We start from the raw sequence: 15,785 nt of genomic DNA, 5'->3' as shown, positions 1-15,785 counted from the left end.
CAATTCCACAAGAACTGTCTTAGGGAAAGGCTTCTTGAAGGGAAAGCTGTAACTCTGTGAGATGATTTCACAGAACACAAAGAAGTTTCTCAGACAGCTTCTTTCTCTTTGTTATCGGAGGATATTTCCTTTGGCCCTATAGTCTTCAAAGGGATCCGAAATATCTGTTCTCAGATTCCACAGAAATAAGGCTAGCAAAGAGATCCACGAAATACAGAGGTAACTCTGTGAGATGAATTAACAGAACACTAAGCAGTCTCTCAGAAAGCTTCTTTCCAGATTTCATCTGAGGATATTTCCTTTTTCACCATAGGCCTCTATGGGCTCCCAAATATCCGTTTGCCAATTCCACAAGAACTGTCTTAGCGAAAGGCTTCTTGAAGGGAAAGCTGTAACTCTGTGAGATGATTTCACAGAACACAAAGAAGTTTCTCAGAAAGCTTCTTTCTCTTTGTTATCGGAGGATATTTCCTTTGGCCCTATAGTCTTCAAAGCGATCCGAAATATCTGTTCTCAGATTCCACTGAAATAAGGCTAGCAAAGAGATCCACGAAATACAGATGTAACTCTGTGAGTGGAAGTCACACATCACAGAGCAGTTTCTCAGAAAGCTTCTTTCCAGATTTCATCTGAGGATATTACCTTTTTCACCATAGCCCTCTATGGGTTTCCAAATATCCTTTTGCCAATTCCACAAGAACTGTCTTAGCGATAGGCTTCTTGAGTGGAAAGCTGTAACTCTGTGAGATGATTTCACAGAACACAAAGAAGTTTCTCAGAAAGCTTCTTTCTCTTTGTTATCAGAGGATATTTCCTTTGGCCCTATAGTCTTCAAAGGGATCCGAAATATCTGTTCTCAGATTCCTCAGAAATAGGGCTAGCAAAGAGATCCACGAAATACAGATGTAACTCTGTGAGATGAATTAACAGAACACTAAGCAGTTTCTCAGAAAGCTTCTTTCCAGATTTCATCTGAGGATATTTCCTTTTTCACCATAGTCCTGTATGGGCTCCCAAATATCACTTTGCCAATTACACAAGAACTGTCTTAGCGAAAGGCTTCTTCAGGGGAAAGCTGTAACTCTGTGAGATGATTTCACAGAACACAAAGAAGTTTCTCAGAAAGCTTCTTTCTCTTTGTTATCGGAGGATATTTCCTTTGGCCCTATAGTCTTCAAAGGGATCCAAAATATCTGTTCTCAGATTCCACAGAAATAAGGCTAGCAAAGGGATCCACGAAATACAGTTGTAACTCTGTGAGTGGAAGTCACACATCACAGAGAAGTTTCTCAGAAAGCTTCTTTCCAGATTTCATCTGAGGATATTTCCTTTTTCACCATCGCCCTCTATGGGCTTCCAAATATCACTTTGCCAATTCCACAAGAACTGTCTTAGCGAAAGGCTTCTTGAGGGGAAAGCTGTAACTCTGCGAGATGATTTCACAGAACACAAAGAAGTTTCTCAGAAAGCTTCTTTCTCTTTGTTATCGGAAGATGTTTCCTTTGGCCCTATAGTCTTCAAAGGGATCCAAAATATCTGTTCTCAGATTCCACAGAAATAAGGCTAGCAAACAGATCCACGAAATACAGATGTAACTCTGTGAGATGAATTAACAGAACACTAAACAGTTTCTCAGAAAGCTTCTTTCCAGATTTCATCTGAGGATATTTCCTTCTTCACCATAGTCCTGTATGGGCTCCCAAATATCCCTTTGCCAATTCCACAAGAACTGTCTTAGCGAAAGGCTTCTTGAGTGGAAAGCTGTAACTCTGTGAGATGATTTCACAGAACACAAAGAAGTTCCTCAGAAAGCTTCTTTCTCTTTGTTATCGGAGGATATTTCCTTTGACCCTATAGTCTTCAAAGGGATCCGAAATATCTGTTCTCAGATTCCACAGAAATAAGGCTAGCAAAGGGATCCACGAAATACAGATGTAACTCTGTGAGATGAATTAACAGAACACTAAGCAGTTTCTCAGAAAGCTTCTTTCCAGATTTCATCTGAGGATATTTCCTTTTTCACCATAGCCCTCTATGGGCTTCCAAATATCACTTTGCCAATTCCACAAGAACTGTCTTAGCGAAAGGCTTCTTGAAGGGAAAGCTGTAACTCTGTGAGATGATTTCACAGAACACAAAGAAGTTTCTCAGAAAGCTTCTTTCTCTTTGTTATCGGAGGATATTTCCTTTGGCCCTATAGTCTTCAAAGGGATCCGAAATATCTGTTCTCAGATTCCACAGAAATAAGGCTAGCAAAGAGATCCACGAAATACAGATGTAACTCTGTGAGTGGAAGTCACACATCACAGGGCAGTTTCTCAGAAAGCTTCTTTCCAGATTTCATCTGAGGATATTTCCTTTTTCACCACAGGCCTGTATGGGCTCCCAAATATCCCTTTGCCAATTCCACAAGAACTGTCTTAGCGAAAGGCTTCTTGAGGGGAAAGCTGTAACTCTGTGAGATGATTTCACAGAACACAAAGAAGTTTCTCAGAAAGCTTCTTTCTCTTTGTTATCGGAGGATATTTCCTTTGGCCCTATAGTCTTCAAAGGGATCCGAAATATCTGTTCTCAGATTCCACAGAAATAAGGCTAGCAAAGAGATCCACGAAATACTGATGTAACTCTGTGAGTGGAAGTCACACATAACAGAGCAGTTTCTCAGAAAGCTTCTTTCCAGATTTCATCTGAGGATATTTCCTTTTTCACCATAGTCCTGTAGGGGCTCCCAAATATCACTTTGCCAATTCCACAAGAACTGTCTTAGCGAAAGGCTTCTTGAGGGGAAAGCTGTAACTCTGTGAGATGATTTCACAGAACACAAAGAAGTTTCTCAGAAAGCTTCTTTCTTTTTGTTATCGGAGGATATTTCCTTTGGCCCTATAGTCTTCAAAGGGATCCAAAATATCAGTTCTCAGATTCTACAGAAATAAGGCTAGCAAAGAGATCCACGAAATACAGATGTAACTCTGTGAGTGGAAGTCACACATCACAGAGCAGTTTCTCAGAAAGCTTCCTTCCAGATTTCATCTGAGGATATTTCCTTTTTCACCATAGCCCTCTATTGGCTTCCAAATATCACTTTGCCAATTCCACAAGAACTGTCTTAGGGAAAGGCTTCTTGAAGGGAAAGCTGTAACTCTGTGAGATGATTTCACAGAACACAAAGAAGTTTCTCAGAAAGCTTCTTTCTCTTTGTTATCGGAGGATATTTCCTTTGGCCCTATAGTCTTCAAAGGGATCCGAAATATCTGTTCTCAGATTCCACAGAAATAAGGCTAGCAAAGAGATCCACGAAATACAGATGTAACTCTGTGAGTGGAAGTCACACATCACAGAGCAGTTTCTCAGAAAGCTTCTTTCCAGATTTCATCTGAGGATATTTCCTTTTTCACCATAGCACTCTATGGGTTTCCAAATATGCCTTTGCCAATTCCACAAGAACTGTCTTAGCGAAATGCTTCTTGAGGGGGAAAGCTGTAACTCTGCGAGATGATTTCACAGAACACAAAGAAGTTTCTCAGAAAGCTTCTTTCTCTTTGTTATCGGAGGATATTTCCTTTGGCCCTATAGTCTTCAAAGGGATCCGAAATATCTGTTCTCAGATTCCACTGAAATAAGGCTAGCAAAGAGATCCACGAAATACCGATGTAACTTTGTGAGTGGAAGTCACACATCACAGAGCAGTTTCTCAGAAAGCTTCTTTCCAGATTTCATCTGAGGATATTACCTTTTTCACCATAGCCCTCTATGGGTTTCCAAATATCCCTTTGCCAATTCCACAAGAACTGTCTTAGCGAAAGGCTTCTTGAGGGGAAAGCTGTAACTCTGTGAGATGATTTCACAGAACACAAAGAAGTTTCTCAGAAAGCTTCTTTCTCTTTGTTATCAGAGGATATTTCCTTTGGCCCTATAGTCTTCAAAGGGATCCGAAATATCTGTTCTCAGATTCCTCAGAAATAGGGCTAGCAAAGAGATCCACGAAATACAGATGTAACTCTGTGAGATGAATTAACAGAACACTAAGCAGTTTCTCAGAAAGCTTCTTTCCAGATTTCATCTGAGGATATTTCCTTTTTCACCATAGTCCTGTATGGGCTCCCAAATATCACTTTGCCAATTACACAAGAACTGTCTTAGCGAAAGGCTTCTTCAGGGGAAAGCTGTAACTCTGTGAGATGATTTCACAGAACACAAAGAAGTTTCTCAGAAAGCTTCTTTCTCTTTGTTATCGGAGGATATTTCCTTTGGCCCTATAGTCTTCAAAGGGATCCAAAATATCTGTTCTCAGATTCCACAGAAATAAGGCTAGCAAAGGGATCCACGAAATACAGTTGTAACTCTGTGAGTGGAAGTCACACATCACAGAGAAGTTTCTCAGAAAGCTTCTTTCCAGATTTCATCTGAGGATATTTCCTTTTTCACCATCGCCCTCTATGGGCTTCCAAATATCACTTTGCCAATTCCACAAGAACTGTCTTAGCGAAAGGCTTCTTGAGGGGAAAGCTGTAACTCTGCGAGATGATTTCACAGAACACAAAGAAGTTTCTCAGAAAGCTTCTTTCTCTTTGTTATCGGAAGATGTTTCCTTTGGCCCTATAGTCTTCAAAGGGATCCAAAATATCTGTTCTCAGATTCCACAGAAATAAGGCTAGCAAACAGATCCACGAAATACAGATGTAACTCTGTGAGATGAATTAACAGAACACTAAACAGTTTCTCAGAAAGCTTCTTTCCAGATTTCATCTGAGGATATTTCCTTCTTCACCATAGTCCTGTATGGGCTCCCAAATATCCCTTTGCCAATTCCACAAGAACTGTCTTAGCGAAAGGCTTCTTGAGTGGAAAGCTGTAACTCTGTGAGATGATTTCACAGAACACAAAGAAGTTCCTCAGAAAGCTTCTTTCTCTTTGTTATCGGAGGATATTTCCTTTGACCCTATAGTCTTCAAAGGGATCCGAAATATCTGTTCTCAGATTCCACAGAAATAAGGCTAGCAAAGGGATCCACGAAATACAGATGTAACTCTGTGAGATGAATTAACAGAACACTAAGCAGTTTCTCAGAAAGCTTCTTTCCAGATTTCATCTGAGGATATTTCCTTTTTCACCATAGCCCTCTATGGGCTTCCAAATATCACTTTGCCAATTCCACAAGAACTGTCTTAGCGAAAGGCTTCTTGAAGGGAAAGCTGTAACTCTGTGAGATGATTTCACAGAACACAAAGAAGTTTCTCAGAAAGCTTCTTTCTCTTTGTTATCGGAGGATATTTCCTTTGGCCCTATAGTCTTCAAAGGGATCCGAAATATCTGTTCTCAGATTCCACAGAAATAAGGCTAGCAAAGAGATCCACGAAATACAGATGTAACTCTGTGAGTGGAAGTCACACATCACAGGGCAGTTTCTCAGAAAGCTTCTTTCCAGATTTCATCTGAGGATATTTCCTTTTTCACCACAGGCCTGTATGGGCTCCCAAATATCCCTTTGCCAATTCCACAAGAACTGTCTTAGCGAAAGGCTTCTTGAGGGGAAAGCTGTAACTCTGTGAGATGATTTCACAGAACACAAAGAAGTTTCTCAGAAAGCTTCTTTCTCTTTGTTATCGGAGGATATTTCCTTTGGCCCTATAGTCTTCAAAGGGATCCGAAATATCTGTTCTCAGATTCCACAGAAATAAGGCTAGCAAAGAGATCCACGAAATACTGATGTAACTCTGTGAGTGGAAGTCACACATAACAGAGCAGTTTCTCAGAAAGCTTCTTTCCAGATTTCATCTGAGGATATTTCCTTTTTCACCATAGTCCTGTAGGGGCTCCCAAATATCACTTTGCCAATTCCACAAGAACTGTCTTAGCGAAAGGCTTCTTGAGGGGAAAGCTGTAACTCTGTGAGATGATTTCACAGAACACAAAGAAGTTTCTCAGAAAGCTTCTTTCTTTTTGTTATCGGAGGATATTTCCTTTGGCCCTATAGTCTTCAAAGGGATCCAAAATATCAGTTCTCAGATTCTACAGAAATAAGGCTAGCAAAGAGATCCACGAAATACAGATGTAACTCTGTGAGTGGAAGTCACACATCACAGAGCAGTTTCTCAGAAAGCTTCCTTCCAGATTTCATCTGAGGATATTTCCTTTTTCACCATAGCCCTCTATTGGCTTCCAAATATCACTTTGCCAATTCCACAAGAACTGTCTTAGGGAAAGGCTTCTTGAAGGGAAAGCTGTAACTCTGTGAGATGATTTCACAGAACACAAAGAAGTTTCTCAGAAAGCTTCTTTCTCTTTGTTATCGGAGGATATTTCCTTTGGCCCTATAGTCTTCAAAGGGATCCGAAATATCTGTTCTCAGATTCCACAGAAATAAGGCTAGCAAAGAGATCCACGAAATACAGATGTAACTCTGTGAGTGGAAGTCACACATCACAGAGCAGTTTCTCAGAAAGCTTCTTTCCAGATTTCATCTGAGGATATTTCCTTTTTCACCATAGCACTCTATGGGTTTCCAAATATGCCTTTGCCAATTCCACAAGAACTGTCTTAGCGAAATGCTTCTTGAGGGGGAAAGCTGTAACTCTGCGAGATGATTTCACAGAACACAAAGAAGTTTCTCAGAAAGCTTCTTTCTCTTTGTTATCGGAGGATATTTCCTTTGGCCCTATAGTCTTCAAAGGGATCCGAAATATCTGTTCTCAGATTCCACTGAAATAAGGCTAGCAAAGAGATCCACGAAATACCGATGTAACTTTGTGAGTGGAAGTCACACATCACAGAGCAGTTTCTCAGAAAGCTTCTTTCCAGATTTCATCTGAGGATATTACCTTTTTCACCATAGCCCTCTATGGGTTTCCAAATATCCCTTTGCCAATTCCACAAGAACTGTCTTAGCGAAAGGCTTCTTGAGGGGAAAGCTGTAACTCTGTGAGATGATTTCACAGAACACAAAGAAGTTTCTCAGAAAGCTTCTTTCTCTTTGTTATCGGAGGATATTTCCTTTGGCCCTATAGTCTTCAAAGGGATCCGAAATATCTGTTCTCAGATTCAACAGAAATAAGGCTAGCAAAGAGATCCACGAAATACAGATGTAACTCTGTGAGATGAATTAACAGAACACTAAGCAGTTTCACAGAAAGCTTCTTTCCAGATTTCATCTGAGGATATTTCCTTTTTCACCATAGTCCTGTATGGGCTCCCAAATATCCCTTTGCCAATTCCACAAGAACTGTCTTAGCGAAAGGCTTCTTGAGTGGAAAGCTGTAACTCTGTGAGATGATTTCACAGAACACAAAGAAGTTCCTCAGAAAGTTTCTTTCTCTTTGTTATCGGAGGATATTTCCTTTGACCCTATAGTCTTCAAAGGGATCCGAAATATCTGTTCTCAGATTCCACAGAAATAAGGCTAGCAAAGAGATCCACGAAATACAGATGTAACTCTGTGAGATGAATTAACAGAACACTAAGCAGTTTCTCAGAAAGCTTCTTTCCAGATTTCATCTGAGGATATTTCCTTTTTCACCATAGCCCTCTAAGGGCTTCCAAATATCACTTTGCCAATTCCACAAGAACTGTCTTAGCGAAAGGCTTATTGAAGGGAAAGCTGTAACTCTGTGAGATGATTTCACAGAACACAAAGGAGTTTCTCAGAAAGCTTCTTTCTCTTTGTTATCGGAGGATATTTCCTTTGGCCCTATAGTCTTCAAAGGGATCCGAAATATCTGTTCTCAGATTCCACAGAAATAAGGCTAGCAAAGAGATCCACGAAATATAGATGTAACTCTGTGAGTGGAAGTCACACATCACAGAGCAATTTCTCAGAAAGCTTCTTTCCAGATTTCATCTGAGGATATTTCCTTTTTCACCGTAGCCCTCTATGGGCTTCCAAATATCCCTTTGCCAATTCCACAAGAACTGTCGTAGCGAAAGGCTTCTTGAAGGGAATGCTGTAACTCTGTGAGATGATTTCACAGAACACAAAGAAGTTTCTCAGAAAGCTTCTTTCTCTTTGTTATCGGAGGATATTTCCTTTGGCCCTATAGTCTTCAAAGGTATCAGATATATCTGTTCTCAGATTCCACTGAAATAAGGCTAGCAAAGAGATCCACGAAATACAGATGTAACTCTGTGAGTGGAAGTCACACATCACAGAGCAGTTTCTCAGAAAGCTTCTTTCCAGATTTCATCTGAGGATATTTCCTTTTTCACCATAGCCAACTATGGGTTTCCAAATATGCCTTTGCCATTTCCACAAGAACTGTCTTAGCGAAAGGCTTCTTGAGGGGGAAAGCTGTAACTCTGCGAGATGATTTCACAGAACACAAAGAAGTTTCTCAGAAAGCTTCTTTCTCTTTGTTATCGGAGGATATTTCCTTTGGCCCTATAGTCTTCAAAGGGATCCGAAATATCTGTTCTCAGATTCCACTGAAATAAGGCTACCAAAGAGATCCACGAAATACCGATGTAACTCTGTGAGTGGAAGTCACACATCACAGAGCAGTTTCTCAGAAAGCTTCTTTCCAGATTTCATCTGAGGATATTACCTTTTTCACCATAGCCCTCTATGGGTTTCCAAATATCCCTTTGCCAATTCCACAAGAACGGTCTTAGCGAAAGGCTTCTTGAGGGGAAAGCTGTAACTCTGTGAGATGATTTCACAGAACACAAAGAAGTTTCTCAGAAAGCTTCTTTCTCTTTGTTATCGGAGGATATTTCCTTTGGCCCTATAGTCTTGAAAGGGATCCGAAATATCTGTTCTCAGATTCCACAGAAATAAGGCTAGCAAAGAGATCCACGAAATACAGATGTAACTCTGTGAGATGAATTAACAGAACACTAAGCAGTTTCTCAGAAAGCTTCTTTCAAGATTTCATCTGAGGATATTTCCTTTTTCACCACAGTACTGTATGGGATCCCAAATATCACTTTGCCAATTCCACAAGAACTGTCTTAGCGAAAGGCTTCTTGAGTGGAAAGCTGTAACTCTGTGAGATGATTTCACAGAACACAAAGAAGTTTCTCAGAAAGCTTCTTTCTCTTTGTTATCGGAGGATATTTCCTTTGGCCCTATAGTCTTCAAAGGGATCCCAAATATCTGTTCTCAGATTTCACAGAAATAAGGATAGCAAAGAGATCCACGAAATACAGATGTAACTCTGTGAGTGGAAATCACACATCACAGAGCAGTTTCTCAGAAAGCTTCTTTCCAGATTTCATCTGAGGATATTTCCTTTTTCACCATAGCCCTCTATGGGCTTCCAAATATCACTTTGCCAATTCCACAAGAACTGTCTTAGCGAAAGGCTTCTTGAAGGGAAAGCTGTAACTCTGTGAGATGATTTCACAGAACACAAAGAAGTTTCTCAGAAAGCTTGTTTCTCTTTGTTATCGGAGAATATTTCCTTTGACCCTATAGTCTTCAAAGGGGTCCGAAATATCTGTTCTCAGATTCCACAGAAATAAGGCTAGCAAAGAGATCCTCGAAATACAGATGTAACTCTGTGAGTTGAATTAAGGGAACACTAAGTAGTTTCTCAGAAAGCTTCTTTCCAGATTTCATCTGAGGATATTTCCTTTTTCACCATAGCCCTCTATGGGCTTCCAAATATCACTTTGCCAATTCCACAAGAACTGTCTTAGCGAAAGGCTTCTTGAGGGCAAAGCTGTAACTCTGTGAGATGATTTCACAGAACACAAAGAAGTTTCTCAGAAAGCTTCTTTCTCTTTGTTATCGGACGATATTTCCTTTGGCCCTATAGTCTTCAAAGGGATCCGAAATATCTGTTCTCAGATTCCACAGAAATGAGGCTAGCAAAGAGATCCACGAAATACAGATGTAACTCTGTGAGTGGAAGTCACACATCACAGAGCAGTTTCTCAGAAAGCTTCTTTCCAGATTTCATCTGAGGATATTTCCTTTTTCACCATAGCCGTCTATGGGCTTCCAAATATCCCTTTGCCAATTCCACAAGAACTGTCTTAGCGAAATGCTTCTTGAAGGGAAAGCTGTAACTCTGTGAGATGATTTCACAGAACTCAAAGAAGTTTCTCAGAAAGCTTCTTTCTCTTTGTTATCGGAGGATATTTCCTTTGGCCCTATAGTCTTCAAAGGGATCCGAAATATCTGTTCTCAGATTCCACAGAAATAAGGCTAGCAAAGAGATCCACGAAATACAGATGTAACTCTGTGAGATGAATTAACAGAACACTAAGCAGTTTCTCAGAAAGCTTCTTTCCAGATTTCATCTGAGGATATTTCCTTTTTCACCATAGCCCTCTATGGGCCTCGAAATATCCCTTTGCCAATTCCACAAGAACTGTCTTAGCGAAAGGCTTCTTGAGTGGAAAGCTGTAACTCTGTGAGATGATTTCACAGAACACAAAGAAGTTTCTCAGAAAGTTTCTTTCTCTTTGTTATCGGAGGATATTTCCTTTGGCCCTATAGTCTTCAAAGGGATCCGAAATATCTGTTCTCAGATTCCACAGAAATAAGGCTAGCAAAGAGATCCACGAAATACAGATGTAACTCTGTGAGTGGAAGTAACACATCACCGAGCATTTTCTCAGAAAGCTTCTTTCCAGATTACATCTGAGGATGTTTCCTTTTTCTCCATAGGCCTGTATGGGCTCCCAAATATCCCTTTCCCAATTCCACAACAACTGTCTTAGCGAAAGGCTTCTTGAAGGGAAAGCTGTAACTCTGTGAGATGATTTCACAGAACACAAAGAAGTTTCTCAGAAAGCTTCTTTCTCTTTGTTATCGGAGGATATTTCCTTTGGACCTATAGTCTTCAAAGGGATCCGAAATATCTGTTCTCAGATTCCACAGAAATAAGGCTAGCAAAGAGATCCACGAAATACAGATGTAACTCTGTGAGATGAATTAACAGAACACTAAGCAGTTTCTCAGAAAGCTTCTTTCCAGATTTCATCTGAGGATATTTCCTTTTTCACCATAGCCCTCTATGGGCTTCCAAATATCACTTTGCCAATTCCACAAGAACTGTCTTAGCGAAAGGCTTCTTGAAGGGAAAGCTGTAACTCTGTGAGATGATTTCACAGAACACAAAGAAGTTTCTCAGAAAGCTTCTTTCTCTTTGTTATCGGAGGATATTTCCTTTGGCCCTATAGTCTTCAAAGGGATCCGAAATATCTGTTCTCAGATTCCACAGAAATAAGGCTAGCAAAGAGATCCACGAAATACAGATGTAACTCTGTGAGATGAATTAACAGAACACTAAGCAGTTTCTCAGAAAGCTTCTTTCCAGATTTCATCTGAGGATATTTCCTTGTTCACCATAGGCCTGTATGGGCTCCCAAATATCCCTTTGCCAATTCCACAAGAACTGTCTTAGCGAAAGGCTTCTTGAGGGGAAAGCTGTAACTCTGTGAGATGATTTCACAGAACACAAAGAAGTTTCTCAGAAAGCTTCTTTCTCTTTGTTATCGGAGGATATTTCCTTTGGCCCTATAGTCTTCAAAGGGATCCGAAATATCTGTTCTCAGATTCCACAGAAATAAGGCTAGCAAAGACATCCACGAAATACTGATGTAACTCTGTGAGTGGAAGTCACACATAACAGAGCAGTTTCTCAGAAAGCTTCTTTCCAGATTTCATATGAGGATATTTACTTTTTCACCATAGTCCTGTATGGGCTCCCAAATATCACTTTGCCAATTCCACAAGAACTGTCTTAGCGAAAGGCTTCTTGAGGGCAAAGCTGTAACTCTGTGAGATGATTTCACAGAACACAAAGAAGTTTCTCAGAAAGCTTCTTTCTCTTTGTTATCGGAGGATATTTCCTTTGGCCCTATAGTCTTCAAAGGGATCCCAAATATCTGTTCTCAGATTCCACAGAAATAAGGATAGCAAAGAGATCCAAGAAATACAGATGTAACTCTGTGAGTGGAAGTCACACATCACAGAGCAGTTTCTCAGAAAGCTTCTTTCCAGATTTCATCTGAGGATATTTCCTTTTTCACCATAGCCGTCTATGGGCTTCCAAATATCCCTTTGCCAATTCCACAAGAACTGTCTTAGCGAAATGCTTCTTGAAGGGAAAGCTGTAACTCTGTGAGATGATTTCACAGAACACAAAGAAGTTTCTCAGAAAGCTTCTTTCTCTTTGTTATCGGAGGATATTTCCTTTGGCCCTATAGTCTTCAAAGGGATCCGAAATATCTGTTCTCAGATTCCACAGAAATAAGGCTAGCAAAGAGATCCACGAAATACAGATGTAACTCTCTGAGTGGAAGTAACACATCACAGAGCATTTTCTCAGAAAGTTTCTTTCCAGATTACATCTGAGGATGTTTCCTTTTTCACCATAGGCCTGTATGGGCTCCCAAATATCCCTTTGCCAATTCCACAAGAACTGTCTTAGCGAAAGGCTTCTTGAAGGGAAAGCTGTAACTCTGTGAGATGATTTCACAGAACACAAAGAAGTTTCTCAGAAAGCTTCTTTCTCTTTGTTATCGGAGGATATTTCCTTTGGCCCTATAGTCTTCAAAGGGATCCGAAATATCTGTTCTCAGATTCCACAGAAATAAGGCTAGCAAAGAGATCCACGAACTACAGATGTAACTCTGTGAGATGAAATAACAGGACACTAAGCAGTTTCTCAGAAAGCTTCTTTCCAGATTTCATCTGAGGATATTTCCTTTTTCACCATAGCCCTTTATGGGCTTCCAAATATCACTTTGCCAATTCCACAAGAACTGTCTTAGCGAAAGGCTTCTTGAAGGGAAAGCTGTAACTCTGTGAGATGATTTCACAGAACACAAAGAAGTTTCTCAGAAAGCCTCTTTCTCTTTGTTATCGTAGGATATTTCCTTTGGCCCTATAGTCTTCAAAGGGATCCGAAATATCTGTTCTCAGATTCCACAGAAATAAGGCTAGCAAAGAGATCCACGAAATACAGATGTAACTCTGTGAGATGAATTAACAGAACACTAAGCAGTTTCTCAGAAAGCTTGTTTCCAGATTTCATCTGAGGATATTTCCTTTTTCACCATAGTCCTGTATGGGCTCCCAAATATCCCTTTGCCAATTACTCAAGAACTGTCTTAGCGAAAGGCTTCTTGAGTGGAAAGCTGTAACTCTGTGAGATGATTTCACAGAACACAAAGAAGTTTCTCAGAAAGCTTCTTTCTCTTTGTTATCGGAGGATATTTCCTTTGGCCCTTTAGTCTTCAAAGGGATCCGAAATATCTGTTCTCAGATTCCACAGAAATAAGGCTAGCAAAGAGATCCACGAAATACAGATGTAACTCTGTGAGTGGAAGTAACACATCACAGAGCAGTTTCTCAGAAAGCTTCTTTCCAGATTTCATCTGAGGATATTTCCTTTTTAACCATAGCCCTCTAAGGGCTTCCAAATATCCCTTTGCCAATTCCACAAGAACTGTCTTAGCGAAAGGCTTCTTGAAGGGAAAGGTGTAACTCTGTGAGATGATTTCAAAGAACACAAAGAAGTTTCTCAGAAAGCTTCTTTCTCTTTGTTATCGGAGGATATTTCCTTTGACCCTATAGTCTTCAAAGGGATCCGAAATATCTGTTCTCAGATTCCACAGAAATAAGGCTAGCAAAGAGATCTACGAAATACAGATGTAACTCTGTGAGGTGAATTAACAGAACACTAAGCAGTTTCTCAGAAATCTTCTTTCCAGATTTCATCTGAGGATATTTCCTTTTTCACCATAGCCCTCTATGGGCTTCCAAATATCACTTTGCCAATTCCACAAGAACTGTCTTAGGGAAAGGCTTCTTGAAGGGAAAGCTGTAACTCTGTGAGATGATTTCACAGAACACAAAGAAGTTTCTCAGACAGCTTCTTTCTCTTTGTTATCGGAGGATATTTCCTTTGGCCCTATAGTCTTCAAAGGGATCCGAAATATCTGTTCTCAGATTCCACAGAAATAAGGCTAGCAAAGAGATCCACGAAATACACATGTAACTCTGTGAGATGAATTAACAGAACACTAAGCAGTCTCTCAGAAAGGTTCTTTCCAGATTTCATCTGAGGATATTTCCTTTTCCACCATAGGCCTCTATGGGCTCCCAAATATCCCTTTGCCAATTCCACAAGAACTGTCTTAGCGAAAGGCTTCTTGAAGGGAAAGCTGTAACTCTGTGAGATGATTTCACAGAACACAAAGAAGTTTCTCAGAAAGCTTCTTTCTCTTTGTTATCGGAGGATATTTCCTTTGGCCCTATATTCTTCAAAGCGATCCGAAATATCTGTTCTCAGATTCCACTGAAATAAGGCTAGCAAAGAGATCCACGAAATACAGATGTAACTCTGTGAGTGGAAGTCACACATCACAGAGCACTTTCTCAGAAAGCTTCTTTCCAGATTTCATCTGAGGATATTACCTTTTTCACCATAGCCCTCTATGGGTTTCCAAATATCCTTTTGCCAATTCCACAAGAACTGTCTTAGCGAAAGGCTTCTTGAGTGGAAAGCTGTAACTCTGTGAGATGATTTCACAGAACACAAAGAAGTTTCTCACAAAGCTTCTTTCTCTTTGTTATCGGAGGATATTTCCTTTGGCCCTATAGTCTTCAAAGGGATCCGAAATATCTGTTCTCAGATTCCTCAGAAATAGGGCTAGCAAAGAGATCCACGACATACAGATGTAACTCTGTGAGATGAATTAACAGAACACTAAGCAGTTTCTCAGAAAGCTTCTTTCCAGATTTCATCTGAGGATATTTCCTTTTTCACCATAGTGCTGTATGGGCTCCCAAATATCCCTTTGCCAATTCCACAAGAACTGTCTTAGCGAAAGGCTTCTTGAGGGGAAAGCTGTAACTCTGTGAGATGATTTCACAGAACACAAAGAAGTTTCGCAGAAAGCTTCTTTCTCTTTGTTATCGGAGGATATTTCCTTTGGCCCTATAGTCTTCAAAGGGATCCAAAATATCTGTTCTCAGATTCCACAGAAATAAGGCTAGCAAAGGGATCCACGAAATACAGTTGTAACTCTGTGAGTGGAAGTCACACATCACAGAGAAGTTTCTCAGAAAGCTTCTTTCCAGATTTCATCTGAGGATATTTCCTTTTTCACCATCGCCCTCTATGGGCTTCCAAATATCACTTTGCGAATTCCACAAGAACTGTCTTAGCGAAAGGCTTCTTGAGGGGAAAGCTGTAACTCTGCGAGATGATTTCACAGAACACAAAGAAGTTTCTCAGAAAGCTTCTTGCTCTTTGTTATCGGAGGATATTTCCTTTGGCCCTATAGTCTTCAAAGGGATCCGAAATATCTGTTCTCAGATTCCACAGAAATAAGGCTAGCAAAGAGATCCACGAAATACAGATGTAACTCTGTGAGGTGAATTAACAGAACACTAAGCAGTTTCTCAGAAATCTTCTTTCCAGATTTCATCTGAGGATATTTCCTTTTTCACCATAGCCCTCTATGGGCTTCCAAATATCACTTTGCCAATTCCACAAGAACTGTCTTAGCGAAAGGCTTCTTGAAGGGAAAGCTGTAACTCTGTGAGATGATTTCACAGAACACAAAGAAGTTTCTCAGACAGCTTCTTTCTCTTTGTTATCGGAGGATATTTCCTTTGGCCCTATAGTCTTCAAAGGGATCCGAAATATCTGTTCTCAGATTCCACAGAAATAAGGCTAGCAAAGAGATCCACGAAATGCACATGTAACTCTGTGAGATGAATTAACAGAACACTAAGCAGTCTCTCAGAAAGCTTCTTTCCAGATTTCATCTGAGGATATTTCCTTTTCCACCATAGGCCTCTATGGGCTCCCAAATATCCCTTTGCCAAT

The sequence above is a fragment of the Macaca fascicularis genome, chromosome 17 (assembly GCF_037993035.2).
Source record: "Macaca fascicularis isolate 582-1 chromosome 17, T2T-MFA8v1.1".
In the NCBI taxonomy this organism is placed as follows: Eukaryota; Metazoa; Chordata; class Mammalia; order Primates; family Cercopithecidae; genus Macaca; species Macaca fascicularis.
Note: the sequence above shows the minus strand (reverse complement) of the source record.